This window comes from Vicia villosa, unplaced genomic scaffold (genome assembly GCF_029867415.1).
Source record: "Vicia villosa cultivar HV-30 ecotype Madison, WI unplaced genomic scaffold, Vvil1.0 ctg.001290F_1_1, whole genome shotgun sequence".
Taxonomy (NCBI): Eukaryota; Viridiplantae; Streptophyta; class Magnoliopsida; order Fabales; family Fabaceae; genus Vicia; species Vicia villosa.
Genome location: NW_026705562.1, coordinates 535,904 through 546,193, shown reverse-complemented (window position 1 = coordinate 546,193; position 10,290 = coordinate 535,904). Strand labels below are relative to the sequence as shown.

The following is a 10,290-nucleotide window of genomic DNA, read 5'->3' as shown; positions in this document are numbered from 1 at the left end:
TATCAATAGTGATGCATATAATGGGTATGAACTTGCAAATGATGAAAATATGATCCATATATTACAAAATTTCCTTAACTGCATATACTTTTGTTCAAAAGAAAAACTACAAAGTTATTATCACCTTAAGTATATTGTTCAATACATTCTTTCAATTTTTTTAAACTCACAGGTTTGATACAAATGAGTCCATACCATAAGCAAAACATTCTTCTGCACTCTTTGACAAAACATTTGCCGTCTCCTGCATTCACACAAAGAGTAATTTTTTTTGGAACAGCCAATAAAAATTATCATTAAAGAAAAGACAAACGCACAAGTGGTGCCATCATCCACCATAATACACAAGTTAATACCCATGTACAACACAGCTAAGCAAACTAAAACCAATAACCAGAACTAACACCTAAGCCAACATATATGTCATCCCAAATCAAAAGCAGTATAGAAAACTGATAGCTGCATGATAGAAAGGAAATAACCATAAGAAAACAACTAAGAATGGACTTTTTTAGATAATAAGTTGGTCTGTCATCATCAGTTCTGTTCTACATCGATAGTAACACCTAATTTGATATTCCTAAAATTTTTAACATGTGCAGCCTGAACAAATAACAGGAAAGCTTTTTTCTCTTGCCAATTAGTGCCTATTTTCACCTTTTGCTGTTATGCATAAAGTGAAACCATGAGCAGCAAATAAGTGATGAATGAGAGCCAAAACCACCATCCAAGAAGCTTTACTACATCCGCTCACATTTTCGCTAGGTCCCAATCCAGCCGATGGTGATGATATTGATCCAGTGGAACTTCCATTGATTGCAGCCAAACTGCATAACCAAAAAAATGGGGTTCTGGTTAAACCTTCACAATCAACAATCTCCATACACTAAGATCCAAAACTTTAAGTTCCATTATATGAAAACTTAAAATTCCATCTTAAGTTTTGTTGTCAAGTAACAAAATATATTTTACTGATTTTTCCATGAAAAAAATTTATTAGCCAATAAAAACCAATCAACACAGTTCAGTATACTCAAATGTGACATTGTGATTTTGTAGAAAGCCCAAATTGTAACTTTTAGCAAAATTTCGATTAAGATCGAGTTCTTAAGATACCCCGAGTTTGATGATTAAAGTAAAAACACCAGAAAAGCAAATAACTTGAAAACACTATTTAGTGAAAAAGTATTAAGACAAAACAAAGCTCTGTAGATCAAAATGTGTACCATGTCTCCTCTCTACAACCATGAGTGAGGTGAGTTCGGTTCTACCAACTGTCCACTCTTCTACTGGAGCACATAAATTTCCAACCTAATCAAAGTATCATAGCAAATTCAATCAAATTGATGGGTTCAGTATATACTTGACATTTTGACATCATGAATTATTTTGACCATAGGAATTAGGACATGAAGTTTTTGTGGTGATGTTGATTACAATTAGTTATTGAAACTTTTTTTAAAATACATGGTGTATCTATAACTGAAATAATGAAAGAGCAACACCGAAATCAAATAAATGAATAAATAAAATTTGAAATGCAGATAATCAGTATACATAACAACAATACCAATAAAAAAAAAATCCTAAATCAAAGATATAATGATACTGAAATACACATATATGAATATAATAATTTATAAGTCAAAATATGTGACATGAAATTATATGTTTATTTAGAACATGTAAAGATTGTTTATACATTAAAATGCATGTTTTCTTGATTGAATCTAATTAGTTGTGTTTATTATGATTGATAAAATATTTTTTGATACAGATGAAACAAAGTTATGATTAATAAAATATTAAATAAAATTAAAATTTAGTGAAAATTCACAAGACCATTAGTAATAGATTGAACAAAGTCATAAGTAATTCTACCAAAATCTATGGCAAGAAAAATGAGCTAATATGGGAGTTTCTAAAGTAATAAATTTAAGCAATGTTTTTATCATACACAATACCTCATTACAATTACAATTGATTTAAAAACTATTTTATCTAGACCAAAAGAATATGATTATTTTACCAATGAAGTTAGTACAATTTAGTTAAGGTCTCCAAACAAATACAAAGCTTTTCATACCCATATTTTCAATGAGATCATCAGGCATGAAACATGTAAGATGTAAGACCATTTTGACATCATGAATTATTTTGACCATAGGAATTAGGACATGAAGTTTTTGTGGTGATGTTGATTACAATTAGTTATTGAAACTTTTTTTAAAATACATGGTGTATCTATAACTGAAATAATGAAAGAGCAACACCGAAATAAAATAAATAAATAAATAAAATTTGAAATGCAGATAATCAATATACATAACAACAATACCAATAAAAAAAAAAATCCTAAATCAAAGGTAAACTTCCTACCACATTTTTGAGATGTTGGTTTCCCTTTATGTTTGATCATACTCATTAGCATATAGCAAAAAGGTGTGGTACCTGCAAAGACTCCGACGATCAAGTTAGTAATGAATTCAAAATTATTTTGGGAAATAAAACAACATACTACCTTAGATATCCTCCAGCAGATCATGATAAGTTCACAATTGCATAGAAAAAATAATAATTGAGAAAGATTATCCATAGCATCGGTATATTAAGTCAACTAGTAAAGCTGGGAGCAATGACAAATCCCTGCAACCACATTGAAGGAAAACTACAATTCAGAAAACATGAAGGATATCTTTTACCCAAAGTCCCAATAAAATTATTTTGGAAGTCATACATTTGTAATCATATCCAGTAATTGTGAAGTTGTTGTAGGACTAGCCAGTCTCCTCAAGAAAAATCAAACACAATTTGGTGATGGGACTCCACAAAATCAAAGCACATAACCACCCTTACCAGTATAAAAAAAGAAAGTGCTAGAAATAGCTCAAAACAATATTCGTGCAATTTATCTGACTGGGAACAAAAACAGCAAAAAGGATCACAAGGAAATGGTTAGGCCATAGAACAATGGCTTATATGTTTTAATAAAAACATACCTTACACAAATCCATCTTCAGTTATATTAATCAGGCCTCTAGCAGAGTAAAACAACAAGCATGATTAATTGAGTAGAAAAGGCCAAAGTGCAATTTTGGAATTGTGAAACATACTAATAATCACCATTGATTAAATGCTACAGAGCAGAATCCTCAAACAAAAATCACTGATTTTGTGAATTAGTTTTTGTGGTATATCAATAAATAGGTAAAGAACTTGTAAGATTACACTATGCTGCTAGTACAGATTACAGAAGCGCAATGTTGCCTACTATATATATATTGAAGATCACAAGCATTGCAAACCAGGTAGAGGCTGAGAGCAACACAAATAATCCTATCAACAACATAAGCATATTCTAGAGATGAGTAGAGATTTTACAAAACAGGTGGAGGATGTGGCATGCATAACTCAACACCAGCAAGAAACCATCAGTTATACTAAGTAACAGGAATACAATGAGAAACAAGGCACAAATCTATACCAGGAGCATGATTTTGAGAAAATCAAAGATGTTGGTAAGCAGGTAGAGGAAGTGCTACAGAGAAATCAACAACAGTTGAGCATTAGTCATACTACACAACATGAATCCAAAATTCGACAAGGCACAAATTAACACCAGGATCCGGAATTCGAGAATCTCAGTGCTACATACAAATCAACATCAGCAGATCAATAATATTCATACTCAACAGGAATGCAAAAACAGGGGAATTACTCAGACCAGATCCAAGACAATGCACAACAGGTTATAAATCAACAACAGGGGCTCAACATAACTTCTACGAAGAAGGAAAGCAAGGAAACAAGAAGTCAACAACAGGAGCATGCCCTACCTCATCTCAGAGGGATGGCACAACAGATTGAGTATGATCCACAAATAATACATCAACAAGGTTTCAGCAGAGAACTTCATCAGCATGAGGGATATAAACGACAAGTCAGGATTGAGAGTAAAGAGAAAATTGATCCAAAATTTAAGGATCACGAAACTGATAGTGTTAGTATTCAGGGAATTCTAGATGAGCTGAAAACAAGGGAGATTTGGAGCGATGGAATCACTTTGTATCAACATTCATTTTCTTAAGAAGCCCCCCAAGTTGCAGCTGCAGGTACATGGGAGGCTTAAGGGGCATCTTTTTCATTAGCTTTGTTGAATTCTTAGATAAAAAATTCAGCATTGTTGGCAAAAACCGAAGGCATGAAATTCTGGTTTTCAAAAAATGACTTGGTTCTTGCCTCCCAAAGTAATAAGCATGAAAGTTGGGAAACAAAGATATCTTACAAATAATGAGTTGGTACTGATTTATGCCAAATCTTCAGCCTGGTTAATGATAAACTCCACAGCATTAGGACCTGTTTATGCATCAATACGAAACATTTATCAAACTTTTAAGTTTCTAAATTCAATAAATATTTAAAGTAAGTTTATTTAGATTTAGGAAAGGCACAAAAACACAAACTGTGACATATAATGGGACATACTGTATGTTACAAACCTGGAAACACCAAATTCTGAATCAAATCACTAAAGTACTAATGCAATAATTAATAACGCTAATCATATGATATCATATTCTAACATGTTTAACATACTTAATAGTTCCTTAATTGTTATTTTCCTTACAAAGATAAAGTGCTATACCTCCATTGCAAATATCCATCCGGACAATTGGATCCATTTATGCCACAACAGTCACCCTTGTGATACAAAAAACAAAAGCTAGTTATATTAATTACATAAATTTATGAATATTTAGTATAGTAAGTTAATAGAACAAGAACAGTTACAGGACTGACACTGCCGCTCTTCATGGCGGAACCGATTCAGATAACAGCATCATAAGCCTCTTCAAATGTGACCCATTGATAGAAACCAACCTGCAAATTCAATTGAGTTCTTACATAATTTTACATAATTCAAAGCAAAATTTATTTTATACCCAACAAATGTAACATAAATAAAATATTGATGGAAATAAATGTGTCCATTAATATTATTTTATTCTAAAGGCTAATTCAAGTAAGATATTGTCTGAAAAAAATTCTAAGATATTGTCTGAAAGATCAATTAGAAAAAAAAAATGAATAATCTGATAAACTAGTACAACAACTATTGTGTGTAAGCAGATGCTCATTCTCTAATTAGCTTGACTACTTATCTCTTAGCTTTCAGTTTGCTTGGGCAGAAGCTTTAGTCTCCGAAGATGTACCAATTGAATGCCCTGTTGCGTCAACGCCTTCAATTGTAACCTCAAATGCTGGCTCTCCCTATCAAATATGACCAAAACAAACAGTGAAACTAAAAACAAAGTCAATCATGCATGATCACTCAAGATGTTTCTTGCACTAGTTAATACTAACATGCAACCTCATATGAAAATAAGTCAAGTTTTACATTACATGTAATTTATACATGCTATAATGACATCAAACATTTTCACCCAACATATGAAAATAAGTCGAGATGTTTTACCGAAGGAACTAGTTGTGACCCAACATTTTCACCCTCTGCCATTTCCAATGTTCCAGCAGGCTCCCGTGTCAATGACACTGGCATAGCAAAGGTGTGGTACCTGCAAAGACTCTGACTATCTAGTTAGTTATGAATTCAAAATTATTTTGGAAAATAAAATAAAATACTACCTTAAAATGAGCTGAGCCAATGACAAATCCCTGCAACCACATTGAAGGAAAACCACTTAAGAAAATATGAAGGATGTCCTTTACCCGAAGTCCCAATAAAATGACTTTGCAAGTCATACAACTGTAATCATATCAAGTAACTGCAAAGTTCTTCAACAATTTCACATGGTCCAGTACGAAATTATCAATAATAACTCAATTAAGTACAGAAAATTTGTGCAGTTACTGCCTCTAGCATGTATGCATTATATAGAACATAAACGGAAACATGATGGATTACCATATGAAAGATATGAGCGGGAAAACAATTTAATTGTTCTATCACAGTAAGTTCAACGGCATAATAGATAATAACTATTTTAATATTCACCGACCTCTTCCGAGTTATCTTCCTACAAAATTCACAAAACATTAACAATGTAAACATTGAAAAGTAATTAAGCTCACTACAAGAAGACCAACAAAAAGCCCCTAAGACAAGTCAAGAAGGTTTCACATTTTATGTTGAGCACAAGCAAGTCAAATGAGGCAACCAGAAGAACATCACCTTTAATGATCTCAAGACTGATTTTGATATATTCATGACAAGATCATAGCAAGGGTGTGGTACCTGCAAAGCCTCCGACGATCAAGTTAGTTATGGATTCAAAATAATGTTGGGAAATAAAAAAATATAACCAACAATGCACAATCAAATGATAATAATTGAGAAAGATTAACCATAAAATATAACCGTTCTATCGAAACTTCAGCTTGGTTAATGATAAACTCCACATCATTAGGACCTGTTTATGCATACATTTATCAAAATTTAAGTTTCTAAATTCAATAAATATTAAAAGTAAGTTTATTCTAAAGTCTAATTCAAGTAAGATATTGTCTGAAAAAATTCTAAGTAAGATATTGTCTGAAAGATCAATTAGAAAAAAAAAAAGAATTATCTGATAAACTAGTACACCAACTATTGTGTGTAAGCAGATGCTCATTCTCTAATTAGCTTGACTACTTATCTCTTAGCCTCCAGTTTGCTTGGGCAGAAGATTTAGCCTCCGAAGATGTACCAACTGAATGCCCTGTTGCGTCAACGCCTTCATTTGTAACCTCAAAGCTGGTTCTCCATATCGAATATGACCAAAACAAACAGTGAAACAAAAAACAAAGTCAAGTAGCATTCCGGCATAATATTCGTGCAGTATTTATAACAAAACAACAGCTCCGCCAATGTCGTAAAAACCAAAGGAAAAGAGGCAAATACAAGAACATTTACCTGTAATGACCTGAAGACTAATTTTGATCTATTCACGACATGAGCATATCAACGTTGTGCCCGTGGTACCTTCCTGCAAAGACTCTGACAATCCAGTGAGATTCATGACATGAAAAGACACTATGAGAAACATTTTAGACTAAAGAAAAGATGTAAATTAGCAAGACATGATGTAATAAGCATAAAAGAGTGACACTGACCTTTATGGAAAGTCTGTGAAAAAGGAAAAAGAATAGAAGAAGTTACCAACAGAGTTAGAGTGAATTACTTTCTATGATTGCAACCTGAAGTTATGTAAGAAATGAGTGGGATAGACAATTTAATTGTTAAATAACAGGCAGTGCAATGCAACAACATAAGAGATGAAACCACCTTGCAAATCAAAAAGAGGAAAACACAAGAACATTACCTGTAATGACTGACCTGATGACTGATTCAAAATAACATTGGGAAATAAAACAACATACCTGCCGGATGATCAAGGATGCACAAACTCAAAATCAATTGAAAGGAATGAGTTGTTACTATCTAAATGACATCAAGATTGTGACTTTTCTCTTTCTTTGAGCATCCATGGCTTCTTGGGTTTTGTTAATGAGACGATAGAGTTCTAAACGCATCTCACCAAGTTCAATAATTTCATCCATGAGTTGCAACCGTTTTTTGATTGGTGAGGGAGTATCACGAGGTGATAATGTGAGCATTTGAGGAATCTCATCCAAAAACGGAAGCTTTCGTATCTTATTAGGTTTTGGCGCCGAAGGGGAAAACTCTATCTTTCTTTTCTTAGCAGGATTTGGTGAATCCATCGGAAGAGAGATTGAGAATGATAAAGATCGAGAAAGTAGAAGAGAACGGAGGAAGATTGAGAGCGACAAAGATTGAGAATGGCAAAGATTGAGAAAGACAAAGATTATCGGAGAGAATCGAAACAATGTTGTTGTGTTGTATACTTATAATGTTTGGCGGATTAGGGCGCAACGGTCACTTTAATCATTCGCGGGGATTAATTAAGGCGGTGCTAAAACAACCACCCCTATTGGATTTTGTTTTTATATTTAATAAAGTGTCCACTTTTACAATTTATTCTTATTATTGAAATATTCTCTGCTTTTATTACATACAAGAATTTTTTTTTTTTTACTTTTTCAGAGAAATTATTTATTATTATAAGAATTATTCTGTCATTAAATTAAGCTTAATTAATGATGATATCCTTTAACTCAATTTTAGATTTCACTTTAATCTTTTATGTAATAAATATTATATATGTAGTAGTATTAGTCTCTTAAAAATTGTTCTGTTCATCCACCACAATCAACGAGTGTTCCAAATATTTTCAGGGTTACACAAACTACTATAATAGATCATAGGCCTTCAAAGCTTTATACTACCCCCGGTAGTAGGGAATATCCATATGGCATGCTAACTACAAAAATGACAGACCTATAAGCTAATACATTTATGCATGCATATAATGCAATGACTATTGCATTTTCTCTTAATCAATATTTGGCATAAGGTTCCACTATCAACAATCTTAGTCGAATGGCACAACTCCAAGGAGGATTAGGATATGTCCCTCAATTTATGTCACCCTTAACTACTAGTTCCCTCTTGGCTATGAGGCAACAAATGGATGATAGTGTCATACCCCAAAATTTTCCCATCTCATTGTTCATACTCAAGCTCATTTGACAACAACCCTCAAACTAGGGTTTTGTCTCTCTCTAAGCAAAATCAGGTTCTGATACCTCAAATGGATCCCATAGCCTCTCATATGATTCAAATAATCCTCATGCCAAGTTTCAAGCTCTGATTCACAAGATTGCTCAGCTAAAAGCTCATAAAGACAACAGTCGACCAGTTTGACCTGAAAGTCACATCAACAACCACTCCTATTGGATTTTGTTTTTATAATTAATAAAGTGTCCACTTTTATTCTTACTTTACAAGAATTTTATTTTATTTTTTCAGAGAAATTATTTATTATAATAAAAATTATGTAATCATTCTGTAATTAAAATTAAGCTTAATTAATGTTGGTGTTCTTTAACTTTATTTTAGATTTCACAATCTTTTATGTAATAATATATATAGGAGTATTATAAATTTATAATAAGAATTATGTAATCATTATGTAATTAAAACTCCTGAGTGGCACGGTGTGTCGCACGGTATCAGTTCTTGCACGTTTATTTTGTTCAATATAATTATTTTTATAGAATTTTTTTTTATATAATTATTATTATGATGTATTTCGTTCAATAAATATATATGCTAAAATTAAAAATAAAATTGATATGCGACATAAATGTCTTGAGTTCAATTCTCAAAATAAATTTTATCTTTTTTGATATTTTAAATTTTGAATTGTTTAAAAATAAAATCGTAATTAAAAATAAAAATTAATTTAATATTTAAAAAATTAAAAATAAAAAACGACTTGGCAATTCAGTCACGGTTTAAAAGTAGAAGAAAAAACCGATATGAAAAAATATTAATAGAAGAACTAATATAATCCGGTTTTATTTTAAGAGATTAAATCAAATTCCTTTTTTTGTGGAAGACTAATTTGGGTTATGTCAATTTTGTGAGCGATAAAATGGCTTTTCACTCTAAATGTTATATAACAAGAAGATGTTGTCTTTATTTGGAAGAAAGTGACCTTGGGAGCAATTGGATGAAGCTAAATTTCCTAGCCACCAAGTTTGGTTGGTATCCAACTAGCACTAAACCAAAACTCCCAATGCGAAAAATTGGGTATGAAGAATTCCATCCAGATGTCAAGAGTTTCGATTTGACTCCCTAGTGAAGAAGTTGGGAAAGCCATTTTAAACCATTTTGGTCCATAACTTCGACTGGAAAAGGGTGCCATAGTGGAAACAAATTTGATACATTTCAAAAACCTAAAGAAATATTTCTCAAAATATTTTTAGTTGAAGAATTACTATCATCTAGAGTCAAGGAATCGGGCCTTATACCTTTAAATCATCTTCCCAAATTGGTTGAAGTCAGTGTTTAAAAAGGATTTGAAAGTGGCATTAATCTAAAGTTGTAAGAGCCATATAGGACTAGAGACAGAAATTTTCTTCATAACTAGTCCAAGGCAGTTCCTATAGACTTATGAAGGCAACCCAGGATCAGTTTACTAAATAAATTTGACAGCCTTTTTGTTTTCCAATTCTAATTATTCTTTGTATTCTACAAGGTCCTGATATCATTTTTTTATATTTTATGTCAATACCAATAATTCTAAAATCAGAAATACTATATTTACACTACCAATTGTACACCGTAAAACTTTTAAACTATGTTTTGTCTTGGCATAAATCTCAATTTCTATAAAATTATTAAAATAAAATAAAAGTATACAC

General features: G+C 31.9%; 1 long non-coding RNA gene across 4 annotated transcripts; it reads right to left on the bottom strand.

The window, feature by feature from the left end:
- Nucleotides 1-374: 374 nt before the first annotated feature.
- Nucleotides 375-7,867, bottom strand: LOC131634404 (uncharacterized). 4 transcript variants are annotated; one of them, XR_009293537.1, is made up of 9 exons: nt 6,914-7,867; nt 5,647-6,760; nt 5,477-5,576; nt 4,646-5,271; nt 2,738-4,356; nt 2,522-2,646; nt 2,380-2,451; nt 1,227-1,311; nt 375-827 (listed from the first exon to the last, which is right to left on the bottom strand). It is a non-coding gene; the product is annotated as an uncharacterized LOC131634404 (long non-coding RNA). The 4 variants fall into 4 exon arrangements; XR_009293536.1 differs by having other exon boundaries at nt 2,380-2,646; nt 4,646-4,701; nt 4,801-5,271; XR_009293534.1 differs by having other exon boundaries at nt 2,380-2,646.
- Nucleotides 7,868-10,290: the final 2,423 nt, after the last annotated feature.